Below are 14846 nucleotides of genomic sequence, written 5' to 3' on the forward strand. Positions count from 1 at the left end.
AGCCCTTATACAGTCAGTAAAGAGGGGAAACCTTTATCTGCAGAACACTAGTTTATAGAAAAACTCAACTTTAGAAGTAGCACACAGAAATCATATAGAAAAGTTAATAGGGGAATATCCATTCAGCACAGTTTACTTTAAAACATACTTTTGCCAGGTCCATTGAAGTTAGCGATTTCTAGCTCCAACTGTGTTTGAAGTGAAAGGAAAAAGTTAAACTTAAGCTGAAATGTTCTATTTACCCTTGCTTTTTGATGCATTTTATCTATCAATCAATCTGCATATTTAGAATGTGCTTATCAGTGTGACAAATTTGATGTTTAGTATAAAGGGGCTTGGGGGGAGGTTAATTTATTTTTATGCAAAGAAAAAAAGAACATACCATACTGGAATGAAGATAAATACAAATCAAATTCCTGTTGGCACTTGCACAGCTAATTGGTTAGATTAACAAAGATTCTCTCCCAGAACAAAAAGATAAGTAACTAATCATTAAGTCTTCTCACTATGGCCCATATAAATTCTTGAAATGTTTTTCACTCCCATACGTCTATCTAGATTCAACAAACGACAACCAAAAAAAGAAGAGAGACTGTAAGTCTGCCCACAGTTCAGTGGGGATAAAGTGCCTGGTTAATGGGCAAATTAAAATCCGGAATATTTCTTGAGTGGGGTGACTATTGAGATATAAACTTCTAAATCCTCTTTGTCAGAGAGCTCACGGGAGCTAGATTGACTAGCTTTAAAAATCTTTTTCAGCAGGACATTAGCAGAGTTAATGTCCCAGAAGATATAGACTGTTTCACCATAGATAGTTTGAAATCTTGTTGGCAATACTATAGCTGGTTATACTCATAAATCTTTGGGAAATGTGGGTCAGTTTAAGAGGTACTAATACTTTCCAACATAACTAGATTATAATGATTAACTCCGAAAAAACAATATCTTACAGTCTTAATAGATTAAGCGTTTTTTTTACGACTGTTCGGAGCTAAAAGTTTATTTCATGATGTTTTGGTGAGTTGTGCAATCGCTCCAGCAGGAACTGGTCTATCTGCATCCTCACAGGTTGATTCTGTTCTCCCATGTGTACATTTCTAAAGTAGAGTTTTTTCCCTCTAATCCATTTATAGAATACTGTTAAATGAAAAATACTGAGACTCTCAAATGCATATCAGTGAAAGCTGTCACCAACTCATTAAACAAAATCTAAAACCAACAGTCACCAGCATCATCTTCTAGGTCTCCCAGTGTATTGTCTATTTTGACTGTAAACTTCTTAAGGCAGGAATCATGTCTGTCTTGTACATATCACTGAATATGCAGCCAATGCTTAAACAACAACAAACACTGGGGATTTAAAAATTCAGTGCATTCACTTTCAGAATGTGTTGCGGTATGTGTAACCCACATACCTCTTGGGTGTGGTGTTCTATCCCACCTAGTGGCACTGAGACCACTTAGAGAGAGAGATGAAATGAGACTGCTCTACAGCCCTAGCTAACAGCCCTCTGGCTTTTAGCTCATGTGGTAGAGACTCATGCGCTAAGCTTCAGAGGCCCCAGGTTCGATCCCGCCCAACAATGACCGGGGTCTGTTGGCGTTACATATGCAGTACCTTTTTATTATTACAGTGTTATTTGTGATTCTATTGACTAGGTTATGTAATCGGGGGGGGGGGGGAAGGAACTGTTGTCTTAATGTAAAGAGTTTCCTCTTTGTAAGGTGATATTACAGCAAAGTCGCATGAAGCTAGTTGATATTAAACAATGTTCCATTGGAGTTGGCCTCTTTCCATGAAAAGAGAATGAGTCATTACTATAATCGACAAAGCATGTTATGCCTGGCAAAGTGGTTCACAAAATTATTTCCCTAGATGTCTCTATTTGTGAAGTAAATATTGCTGGGTTTTTTTTTAATTTTTGCAGTTTGAGGCAACGCTAGGTGAAGAAACAACTCTAGACCTTTAGTGTATCTTCCCCTTTATTCCTAAAACAAAGCAAATACAGAGTACAGTGCCCAGATGTTTGCTCCTCCCACCAACGTCTTTGCATTTTCTCCCATATCACCTTCTCTGAATAGAATGCCCTCCCTGAAGTTACCCAGGAGATGACTACCCCATCAAGATGATGGCCTGAGGATTTTAAAGTCTAAAATGACAAGGAATGATGCAGCACAACACAAAACAGTATCTCACCAGAGTGTGATCCTACTCTGAAAAGAGCATGTAAAAAATGGAAATGTCTTACTCAACGGATCTGATCATTGTGTACTCAGAGTCCTGCCACTTCCTATACAGTTACAGTACCGTCTTTATATAAGGTATACGGTTCCTTATCCATGACTGCTTACATGATAAGCGACTTTTCCACTCTTCGACACATTATAAAATACCCAAATATTTTACACCCACCTTGCATGTGTGTGAGGGGAATAGCCATGTGATAAACTGCTGAGTCATGCACTTCTCATTGCCTCATCTGCTCTCGAGCCACCTCCTTCTGGACTAACATTCCAACCCCCGGAGCAGCTTCAAACCGCCACCATTTCCTGTTATAATCAACCTGACACAAAAAGGTTGTCTTCTTACCCCAAATGAAGAACTTCTTCCTTAAAAAGAAAAGGAGTACTTGTGGCACCTTAGAGACTAACCAATTCATTTGAGCATAAGCTTTCGTGAGCTACAGCTCACTTCATCGGATGCATCCGATGAAGTGAGCTGTAGCTCACGAAAGCTTATGCTCAAATAAATTGGTTAGTCTCTAAGGTGCCACAAGTACTCCTTTTCTTTTTGTGAATACAGACTAACACAGCTGCTACTCTGAAACCTGTCATTATGCAAGGTTCTTCCTTAAAGTTTATGCCTTCCTGAGGCCCAGTGACAGCTTTTCTATACCTGTAACATTAGATATCCTATGGCCCTACAGTACTAGAATAAGGAGCTTTATATCCTTGTAATGGGAAGATTTCCAATTTCTAAATGGGATCCAACACTCACTTCAAGCCCTGGAAGACTCTGAGATTAAGTACTTTAAAATGTGGTATTTTTAGGTATAAAAACTACTATAAAAACCAGTCTAGAGAGTTGGAGGTTTTTGTTTTTGTTTTCTTTTATGGCTCCCTGTAGAGCAGTGATTCAGGGTAACTAAAAGTCTTAAGACATCTGGCTTTACATATGGAGACGTGGAAAAATAGTTCTAATAAGTGTTAAAAGCTCTAAAATAAATATTTTAACATATATTGTGGACTTTTCTGTGGTAAATACAGCACACATGATAGTGTGTTATAAAGATTTCACCGGAACTCATTGGAATTATGTCCATAATTCACACATAAGTAACATGGCCATCCCAACCTCAAATTGAACTTAGTTCTTATATAGCACTTTTCTTCAGTGGATCTCAAAGCACAGTGACTCCAAATCAAGCAGTTTGCTTATCACTGAGTGAGGCAGACATGGTGTGAGCTGCTGCTGAGGATGGCAGGTCCTTGGATCCCAAGACTCCATAGCCCAAAATCAGGGTACATAACCTGCCTTAATCCAATCACTGCAGTATGGGCACACTGGAAGTAAAGATTTAAAAAAATCAAAAGGCATACTTGCAAAGAAAACTAAGAAAAACATTTCATTAGGCCTACTTTGAAACCTTTAGCTTTAAACAAAGTCTACTCTACTCCAGAAAACCCTGAAGCATATTGGATAAAAAACTTCATCTTGGAGTGACCATTTGGCTGTAAGAATGCTGTTAAACACTTCTCTAGCCCACCAAGGATTCAGAGACCAGCATGATCACAAGATAAGGTCAGGACAGAAGGAATGTTATGACAAATATATTATTCCATCAGTACAAATTGGTGCATACAGAAACATGTTCCTTGAATATTATATTTTAGAACCGTTACTCTGGGTAGACTAGATTTCTATCCACATAAATATAAGATTAATGGTTTTCTTCAAGGTTCTCTCGGTCTGTGTGATGCTTTTGCCAGGAACAGAAAAGGAATGGAGTCTTAGAACTTAGTAAGTAATCTAGCTAGATATGCATTAGATTCTGTTTTCTTTAAATGGCTGATAAAATAAGTTGTGCTGAATGGAATGTATATTCCTGTTTTTGTGTCTTTTTGTAACTTAAGGTTTTGCCTAGAGGGATTCTCTATGTTTTGAATCAGATTACCCTCTAAGGTATTTACCATCCTGATTTCACAAAGGTGATTCTTTTACTTTTTCTTCAATCAAAATTCTTCTTCTAAGAACCTGATTGCTTTTTCATTGTTCTTAAGATGCAAGGGTTTGGGTCTGTGTTCACCTATGCAAATTGGTGAGGATTTTTATCAAGCCTTCCCCAGGAAAGTGGGTTTAGGGTTTGGGAGGATTTTGAGGGGGGGAAAGACGTTTCCAAGCAGGCTCTTTCCCTGTTACATATTTGTTAGACGCTTGGTGGTGGCAGCAATAAAGTCCAAGGGCAAAAGGTAAAATAGTTTGTACCTTGAGGAAGTTTTAACCTAAGCTGGTAAAAATAAGCTTAGGGGGTTTTTCATGCAGGTCTCCACATCTGTACCCTAGAGTTCAGAGTGGGGAAGGAATCTTGACATGGTTCTTCAAGAGTTTCCATTCCCTTTTTAAGATAAAAGATAATTTGCTTCATAATTCACAATCCCATTTGCCTTCCTGTTCCAGGCTAAATAGTAGAAGCAGTCTCTGTTGCCATTATTTAAATATAGCCATTTTCACTATTAATAGGGTAGTATAAACATATATGCTATTTTATTCATTTTACTTAAATTAATGCTTGGTTAAGATACTTAAAACACATTTTAAATGAGTAAGGTTTATGGTTATGATACTAAAGACAAAATATTACACAGATTTGTTCAATACTTTTGTATTATGGAATATGTCCAGAATGTATGGCACACTCACCCAATTCCCATTTTACAATGGTTTTGTTTATTATACCATGTAATTTTAGAGAAATAAATCTTGTGCTAAATGAAAAATTGTGTTTGTCTTAGTTTATTACAAAAGACAGTTTTTCCATGGACATTCTCCATAGCAGAAAACTATTGTTTTACAAGTAGTATTTTTGAATCTTTTTCGCCCCCATTTTTCCTTAATTAGATGGGTGAGATTTGGCTGCCCTTTATGTATTACCGTATAAATATCTACCAATCAAGTTAGTATTCATTGAACTAGACAGGGTTTTACATATAACTCTTTAAATGGTTTTTATTTGTGATCTAGATGGGTTTGAATGAAAATGCTTAGCTTGTAATACATGTGTTCATGGAATATGGAAAATTCATATTACACTTTCAAAAGATAGAATAAGAACCTAATAAAATCTTACAATTTCTGATTCCTGCTTTTTCCCCTCAGATCCCAAATAAAGCATCCAGCTATGTGGGATTTAATAATGGACCCTTGCTAAAGGGAAAAAAATCACTGAAAACATTAAAAAACTTCACTTAATGCAGGAGAAAGGGAACCAAATCCAGCTCCATGATTCTTGAGGGCAGCCCTGTCGCAATGCAATTTCTGATGTTTGGCAGCTTTAAGTTCTGCCACTGATTTAGGGCCTTTAATGGACTGTACATGAGTGGAAGACTGCCATGTCAGAATTATTATTTGTATTACAGTAGCATCTAAGAGCCCCAGTCATGAACCAGGACCCATTGTGCTAGACACTGTACAAACACAGAACAAAAAGTCAGTTCCTGCCACAAAGAGCTCATGTAAATTTAAGTATGACACAAGAGAAAACAAACGGAACCCAGACAGGAGAATACAAGGAATGAATGAGACAATATTGGTCAGCATGATAGGCAGTGGTCTCAGGACAACAGCAGCCTAATCCTTGTCCGCTCCACTATGCCCCCACCGTGCTCCTGATGCTGGAGGTAGAGGGCAGAACCACAGAGCCAGCTGAGAGAGTTCCCATTCAACAATGAATTCTCTGCAAGATTTTTGTTACTGGATTATGGCCCTTTTATAGTACTTCCGTGGCACAAAATGGCTGTCAAAGAATTTTGTCCTCTGTGTTATTCCACTATATTTCTGGATAGCTTTCCATATTTTAATATACCTCCTTTAAGAGGGTATATGTTTAATTTTCCTTCAATCTCAGCTGAGGGGCAGGGGCAAGGAGAGAGTAGTAAAGCATGCTTAAATATACAAGAGCTATACATTCCTCTTCCAACAGGACCCAGTGAAGAATCTTAATAGGATAGTAAAATTATATGTTAATATATATTATTAAATTTCCCCTAAGTTAAGTGGAGATTTGTTTAATGCAATCATCCACTTTTTCTTATTCGAAATAAATGTATTTCATTTTATATGAAATTTAGTCTGTAAATCATATGGAAACATCTGCATTACATTAGATGTAGTAAAATGTTCATTTTTAAATCACCACACATATTCCCCATAAAGTTAATTGGGGATTCTTTCATCTTTCTATATCTTGAACTATTGTAGTCAATAAAATATTTCTAAGTAGATCGGTACCTAATCATTTTATGGTGCCCTAGCAATCTGAAATAGAAAATAAATGCCTGTGAAAGCACTGGAATTCCACCTTAAGAGTGAGCTGCTGATTTTGAAAGATTAATTTTATATGCCAAATACAAGCTATTTTCCCCCTGTATATTGAGGTTGACAAGGTATTGATTTGACTGGATTGTCAGCATAGACTAGGAGGATACATAGGGGCTTATCTACACAGGGACTTAGTGCGTGGTATGCCAGAGAACACTATGGAACTTTTAGTGCATGGTAGCAGGGTCCACCCAGCCAGTTAGTGCAGGGCAAGCTGGTGCGCTGTAGATTTATACCCTGGCTTGCTGTGCACAAAGGGTATGTATACACTGCAATTAAACACCCGTTGGTGGCCATATCAGTTGACTTAGGCTCATGGGGCTCAGGTTAAGGGGCTGTTTAGCTAGAGCGTAGATGTTTGAGCTCAGGCTGGAACCCGAGCTCTGGGATCCTTCCCCATTGCAGGATCCCATGGCCCAGGCTCCAGTCCAAGCCCGAACGTCTACGTCACAATTAAAACAGTCCCTTATCCCAAGCCTGCGAGTCTGAGTCAACTGACACAGGCTTGCCGTGTGCATTTAATTGCAGAGTAGACATAGCCTACCTCTCCATGTAGACAAGCTCTTTGGGAAAGCAAACCTTATATTGTGTTCTATTAACCTTTATACCTTCATTTTTCCTTCTCTTATCTTACTAACGTTGGCAACATTTCTACAACTACATCAAATAGCAAAAGAGACAAGGGGCATTCTTGTTGGGTTCGGCTTTTCATATCTTAAATGTAGAGAACACTAATTGATTTGTATAAGTATATCTTGTAGAGGATCCAGATACTTCATATGAAGCTTGTCCCAAAATGTAACTACTATGTTACCTGCAACAAGAAAAGCCACACTACCCACACATTTTCAAATAACGAGAAGCCATAAATTCAAGCCACAAGACCAGCCACACATTGATTAAGGTAGGTAATAATCCTCCAAGCCTGCAGGCCAATTTCTTAGTATTTTTGCTTCTATGGTAAAGAAATTGGTCTGTAGGAGAGGATCTCATCGTGGTTCTGTACAATTCTAGTCTCATTAAAAAATACAGGGAGGCTGTGGCAATCAAAAGATTATTTTAACATTTTTATACGTGGATTTTATTCTTGTAGCATCCTGTAAAACTTCACAGGCAGGCTATCCAGTCCTTCCCTCCCTTCATTTTTAAAACCAGCTTTCCCTATTTTCATGTTTATTAGAACTTCTGTAACTTTTTAACTTAGGTAATTTGAATGATTGAAAGAAACGGGCTAAAACAGTTTGTGGTGTGGTTAATTTAGTTTCATTAACATAAAGTTCCTAAATATTTTCATGATTGTTGATTCTGTGAATGAGGTGGGCCTGCAATGAATTAACTAAGAGCTTTTCCACTTTTATATATGGTGGAGATAGTTAAATTATTTAAAATTGTTTAATTGCTCTTAAAAGGAAAAGCCGGGTGCTGTTCCAACTTGTCATAGTTCAACTAAAGTCAATGAAGCTATAACAATTTACACCAGCTGATGATCTGCTGCTTTGTGTTTCTTTAGGACTCTACAAAGGTTCCAATAAGAATTATACTTCTATTTTGACCACATTTCCTTAGACAGACCATTGTAATATTCCAGAACAAACATTTTCAGCTGTTTTTCCTAAAATTCTTTGTTTCAACTATTTCTTTTCTTTGGGTACTCAATAGGAAACTTAAGGTTTGGGAATGAAAGGGATAGTTCTCATTTGAAGGCTAGGAGTCTCCAGACATCTTTCTTCTCCAAATATTTCAAAGATTTTATCCTATTTTTTTTAAAAAATTGATAGCGGTTTCACCACTATCACTGCAAGCAGACAGGTCACGGGGTCACTCCATAACACATAGCCTGCACCAGTCCAAATGTAGAAGATGATGGGTGACAAAAACCAAATTGAAACTGAGGGACAAAAAGAAAAAAATCATTAGGAAAAATAAAGTGCTGTGGGATTCTTTCCTTTACTGCAAATACATATTTTTATGTTCTCAGTTTCATGACTCTTTATACCTGCGTAGGCCCCCTTTACTAGAGGGGCCTCTGAACTTTATTGGAAGTGTTCCAGCTGGGAAGATCCTGTGTACTGCAATCTAGCCTTAGAGATTATAACTCCTATGATGCCTTGGGGAAAGAGTAAGACACTTCTTCCAGGGATCAGAGTAACAGCCATGTTAGTCTGTATTCGCAAAAAGAAAAGGAGTACTTGTGGCACCTTAGAGACTAACCAATTTATTAGAGCATAAGCTTTCGTGAGCTACAGCTCACTTCATCAGATGCATATCGTGGAAACTGCAGCGGACTTTATATATACACAGAGAATATGAACCAATACCTCCTCCCACCCCACTGTCCTGCTTGTAATAGCTTATCTAAAGTGATCATCAGGTGGGCCATTTCCAGCACAAATCCAGGTTTTCTCACCCTCCACCCCCGCACACAAATTCACTCTCCTGCTGGTGATAGCCCATCCAAAGTGACAACTCTTCAAGTTTAAATCCAAGTTAAACCAGAACACCCCCCCCCCCAGATGTTCTGGTTTAACTTGGATTTAAACTTGAAGAGTGGTCAGTTTGGATGAGCTATTACCAGCAGGAGAGTGAGTTTGTGTGTGTATGGGGGTGGGGGGGATGTGAGAAAACCTGGATTTGTGCAGGAAATAGCCCAACTTGATTGTCATGCACATTGTGTAAAGAGTTGTCACTTTGGATGGGCTATCACCAGCAGGAGAGTGAATTTGTGTGGGGGGTGGAGGGTGAGAAAACCTAGATTTGTGCTGGAAATGGCCCACCTGATGATCACTTTAGATAAGCTATTACCAGCAGGACAGTGGGGTGGGAGGAGGTATTGTTTCATATTCTCTGTGTATATATAAAGTCTGCTGCAGTTTCCACGATATGCATCTGATGAAGTGAGCTGTAGCTCACGAAAGCTTATGCTCTAATAAATTGGTTAGTCTCTAAGGTGCCACAAGTACTCCTTTTCTTCTCCCAGGGAGTGCAGGTGGTGGGCACCATTTTGGAAGAGGAGTGAGAATGCTGGTGTGGAGCTCTGTCCATAACAGGAGCTGCTACTAGGAAGCCAGAAGCTGCTGCTGAGAGCCTGCTGGGGCTTTGAGCAGGGAACTTCAGAGGTGGTTGGTGGCTTCACTGGAGCCAGGGGAGAGACTATTGCTGTGCCTAGAGCTGACTGAGGTGGGCCTGCAATGAAGGAACTATGAATAATCCCAAATCTTGTTTGGGAAAGTACTTGCAAGGGAAAGGGTATAGCAGAAAGTCTGAGTCTGAGGAGAGGCAGAGTGATCTTCCCATCAACCAGGACCCAGAGCTGTTGACATTTGGTGGGGCCACCTCCAATCGTCAGAGGGGTTGTGCAACTTGTTACCTTGGCTGGACTGATACACAGAACAAAGAGACTGCTGTCTCCAGCTTCAGATCTTCAAGCATGCCCATGCAAGCATCTAGGACTCAGATATCCAGAGGAGTGTACACTCCGGGATAGGGTAAATGGTGGCAGTGTAAATGCCAGTTTGATAAGTTTCATTTATCACTGTATACTATATTTGTTAATTGATTTTATTCAACTGCCCCTATGAATTTAAATTAGTAGTGATATTTAATCTTAGTCTGTTATACCCGGTTTCTTTGAGTTGTTAAGTAAAGGTGTGTTAACTCTAATTTAAGTATATTGGATGTATATAATTCAGAATTGGTATTTTTGAGTTAGACCTATGCCACAAATTATTAATTATTATTATCAGAAGAGGTTTATTCCTGGAGATTCCCAAGGCACGCCACTGAGTGTGCACAGGGGCCAGTCAGGTGGAGGCACCGCCAATTTTAATGTCCTTTAGGAGTAAAGGGACTGCAGCAGAGGGGTGGACAGAAGATTCCCACCTACCCACCATCACCACTGGGATACTTAGGATCTCTTTTGTGTCAACATCAGGCACCCAGGCACACACGTGAGGGTTGCCTGCTCCCGAATTACCCAGGGAGGAAAATGGGGGCTACCCCTGATACAAATTTTTAACAGTAAGAGTGAAGGGATACCAAATTTGTATGGAATAGGGTGGTGACTCTTCTCAGATGCTCCTGGAGTGAAGCATCAAACTCAACCATCGGCTCCACAATTTTAAGGAAGTTTCCATTGTTTGGCACCAGGGCTGGCCTTACCATGAGGCGAACTGAGGCGGCCGCCTCAGGTGCCAGACTGTGGGGGAGGGGAGGGCGCCACTAGGACCCAGAGTGTAGAAAATTGTGTCTGGTGCTGGAGCATATGTATTCTCTCTGCTCTAGATGAACAGAGATGGTGGAGTGCTGTGCTGGAGGAAGAAGGGCACAAGAGACATAACAGGCAGGCAGGAGAAAAGGTGAGAGGGAATAACAGAAAGTAGCAGGTGCTGCAGGGAGAGAGAGAGGAGGAGGATCCTCTTATGTACCTCTCTAGCACCCCCAGGAGCCTGGACTGATTAACACCAGTTTCTCAGGGAGCTTCCTGTTACCTGCTGCTTCCCTGAACCCACTTGAGGAGAACAGGCAGTAAACTGAAGTAGTAGGAGCCAGTTAGGCCCTTAAGATACTGATATCTTCCCTCACTCAGGCCCTGCTACCAGCCTGCTTATTTGTCCCCTTCAACTGAGTGTTGAGAGCCACTATAGCTGGCACAGAACAGCCGTCATGAGTGAAAGAAGAAAATGCCCCTTTGGGGCAGCATTCAGAAAAAGAAAGAAAGCAAAGGAAGCTTTTCTATCTAATCAGGAAGGAGCTCTCCTGAGATACACAGACACAAATGTTCAACATGAGCCTTCCGGCCCCAGTGACGATGTGAGTGCTGAAGAGATGACGGATCTTCCAATTAGTCAGAGTGCAAGTGACCTGGCAGCTACTGCAGCATCCATATCTCCATCTCATATGGATGTAACCATGCACATTACTGAAGAAAAGTGTCGATCGTGCAAGGAACAGCTGCTGCGGAGTTTATTTCCTTAAGCTTAGATCCAGGACTGTGGACCCACGTGAGCAGTAACCTGAGGGACTTCCTTCTACTGCATGGACCACAGCAAGTGAAAAACTTCATGTTCCCCAAAGACAATGAAAATAGAAGTTTCCATCCAACACATTACTGGCGTGATATCCCCAATGGTGACAAAGTGGAGAGGCCATGGCTCACGTACTCAAAAACCCAGAATGCTGCAAACTGTTTTTGTTGCAAACTCTTCCAGTCTAATGTTCCAACCACTCTGGGTTCTATAGGAACAAAGATCTAGAGAAATCTGGCATGCCATGAGAAGGCAGCAAATCACCAGAGAGCATTCCATAGGTGGAAAGAGCTTGAGATGAGACTAAGGTTAAAGGCTCACATAGATGATCGTCATCAAGAGAAGACTGCATCAGAGTCTCTTTTCTGGCAAAAGTTCTGAAAAGGCTCATTGCCATTGTGGGAATGCTTGCTACCCAAAACCTAGCACTGTGTGGCACTTCAGATCAGCTGTATGTGCCAAACAATGGAAACTTCCTTAAAATTGCAGAGCAGATGGCTGAGTTTGATGCTGTACTCCAGGAGCATCTAAGAAGAATCACCACCCAAGAAATATACACACACCACTACCTTGGAAAAACAATTCAAAATGAGATCATACCGTTACTGGCAACAAAAGTCAGAAGATTGTGGCAGATCTGAAGTCAGCAAGATACTACTCTATTATTCTGGACTGCACACCTGACATCAGCCGTCCGGAACAAATGACTTTAATGGTATGTTTTGTAACAACAACAGAACCTAGTGAAAATGCTCTCTGACGGTCACCATTGCAGGGACATTTTCTAGAATTTATTGACATGGATGATACTACAGGAGCTGGTATGACAAATGTGCTTCTTAAAAAGTTGGAAGATATGGGAATTGTGAAAGTTGACATGAGAGTTCAGGGCTACGATAATGGTGCCAACATGAGAGGAAAGAACAGAGGAGTGCAGACACGGAGTTAAACCCTCGAGCTTTTTTTGCCCCACGCAGTTCTCATTCATTGAGCTTGGTGGTCCGTGATGCAGCATCAATTCTAGAGAGGCTGCTGTATTTTTTAATGTCATTCAAAGCATTTATGTGTTTTTCTCTGCAGCAACTCATCAATGGCAAATTTTGAAGCAACATCTGGGAACATCCTCTCTGACACTGAAACCACTGAGTGTCACATGATGGGAAAGTCAAGTAGAGGCGATAAAGCCTATCAAACACTGAATTGGGAAGATAGATGATGCCATAGTTGCCATTATGGAGGATAATGCTATGAGAGGAACTGTTCATGGGAGAACAGTGGCAGAGGGAAATGGCATGCATATTGGCATGCATATATACTGGAGTGTTAAAAACACACAGAATACATTCAGAGGAGCTGTGTGTATGTCTCATCATGACTACATACAGAATCATTTTCAACTGCTGTTACAGAAGACTTTTGGAAAAGCATTTCACATCCACAAAATACAGAAACATTTCATGATCAGTCATGTCCTAAGAAATGATAAATAATTCAGTTCTGTGACTCGAGTTTACGTCATCACATTTAAACTGAAAGCTTTTTGGTGCCAGAACTTTTTGCCAGTAAAGCACCATTCACTGTGATAGTGCAGTATCCCCATACAACTGCAAAACACATTATTGAGATTATCAAAGGAGGAGCTAGTACTGCTGTCTATAGTTAGGGTTGCCTGATACTTTAAAACAGTGGTGCTCAACCTTTCCAGGCTACTGTACCCCTTTCAGGAATCCGATTGGTTTTGCGTACCCCCAAGTTTCACCTCTCTTAAAAGTGACTTGCTTATAAAATCAGAAATAAAAATACAAAAGTGTCATAGCCACATTACTACTGAAAACAATGGCTTACTTTTTCATTTTTACCACATAATTATGAAATAAATCAGTATTGTACTTACATTTCAGTGTATAGTATAGAGCAGTATAAACAAGTCATAGTCTGTGTGAAATTTTAGTTTGTACGGACTTCGCTAGTGTTTTGTACCCACCCCCCCACAATACTCTGTCCCCAACTGCTCCTCTACCAGTTATTTTTAAATCCTTCCCCTGTTCCACCTGCTCCGTATTGCCATTCGATCCTCCCTCGCCCACCTATTTCCACACTTCATTTCTACTTGTTCCTTTCCCCATAACAGACCATAAACTGGCTCAACTGGTCACAGCAACGGGTTGCAAAAGCCAACGTATTAACTAGTTAACTTGGAGATGCCCTCGACAATGCCAAGCATTGAGGGTCAAAAGGAACCAGCATGGGATTTGTTGGGGGTCATGGTTTCTGCCCAGGATCTCTAGGCAGCGCGAGTCATTCTCCATTGCAACTCCATGCTAGGCCTGTTCATTCTCATTTCTCCATGTGGGGGGCATACAGGACTATTTCAAAATAAACATTATGAAGTTATTACAAGATAGGGTATAAAATGTACTAGTATTTATCCCACTGGAATCAATAAGCGCTGGTTATCTTACAACTAAAATATTTGATGAAATCTTAGTGATCAAATACAAGCAACATCCAGAGGAAAAATCTACTGGGTTTTCAAATACATACTCTAAATTCTACTTAACTTAGTGTCAAGTTAAGCGCTATGAATAAGCTCATTTTATTTTACACTTTTGCCAATGTATTTGCCCAGTTTTGGCTTCCAGCTAATCTATACACAGATTCATACCCCCTGTCAAGGTTCCTCCCCCACTCTGAACTCTAGGGTACAGATGTGGGGACCTGCATGAAAAAACCTCCTAAGCTTATCTTTACCAGCTTAGGTCAAAACTTCCCCAAGGTACAAAATATTACCCCCCGTTGTCCTTGGACTGGCCGCTACCACCACCAAACTAATACTGGTTACTGGGGAAGAGCTGTTTGGACACGTCTTTCCCCCCAAAATACTTCCCAAAACCTTGCACCCCACTTCCTGGACAAGGTTTGGTAAAAAGCCTCACCAATTTGCCTAGGTGACTACAGACCCAGACCCTTGGATCTTAAGAACAATGAACAATCCTCCCAACACTTGCACCCCCCCTTTCCTGGGAAATGTTGGATAAAAAGCCTCACCAATTTGCATAGGTGACCACAGACCCAAACCCTTGGATCTGAGAACAATGAAAAAGCATTCAGTGTTTTACAAGAAGACTTTTAATAAAAAATAGAAGTAAATAGAAATAAAGAAATCCCCCCTGTAAAATCAGGATGGTAGATATCTTACAGGGTAATTAGATTCAAAAACATAG

The 14846-nt window shown here is 40.2% G+C and overlaps 1 protein-coding gene across 3 annotated transcripts in view; it reads right to left on the minus strand.

Moving 5' to 3' along the window:
- The window catches only part of DCLK1 (doublecortin like kinase 1), a 324515-nt gene that overhangs the window by 104869 nt on the left and 204800 nt on the right, over window positions 1-14846 (minus strand). The window lies entirely within an intron of this gene.

The sequence above is a fragment of the Lepidochelys kempii genome, chromosome 1 (assembly GCF_965140265.1).
Source record: "Lepidochelys kempii isolate rLepKem1 chromosome 1, rLepKem1.hap2, whole genome shotgun sequence".
Taxonomy (NCBI): domain Eukaryota; kingdom Metazoa; phylum Chordata; order Testudines; family Cheloniidae; genus Lepidochelys; species Lepidochelys kempii.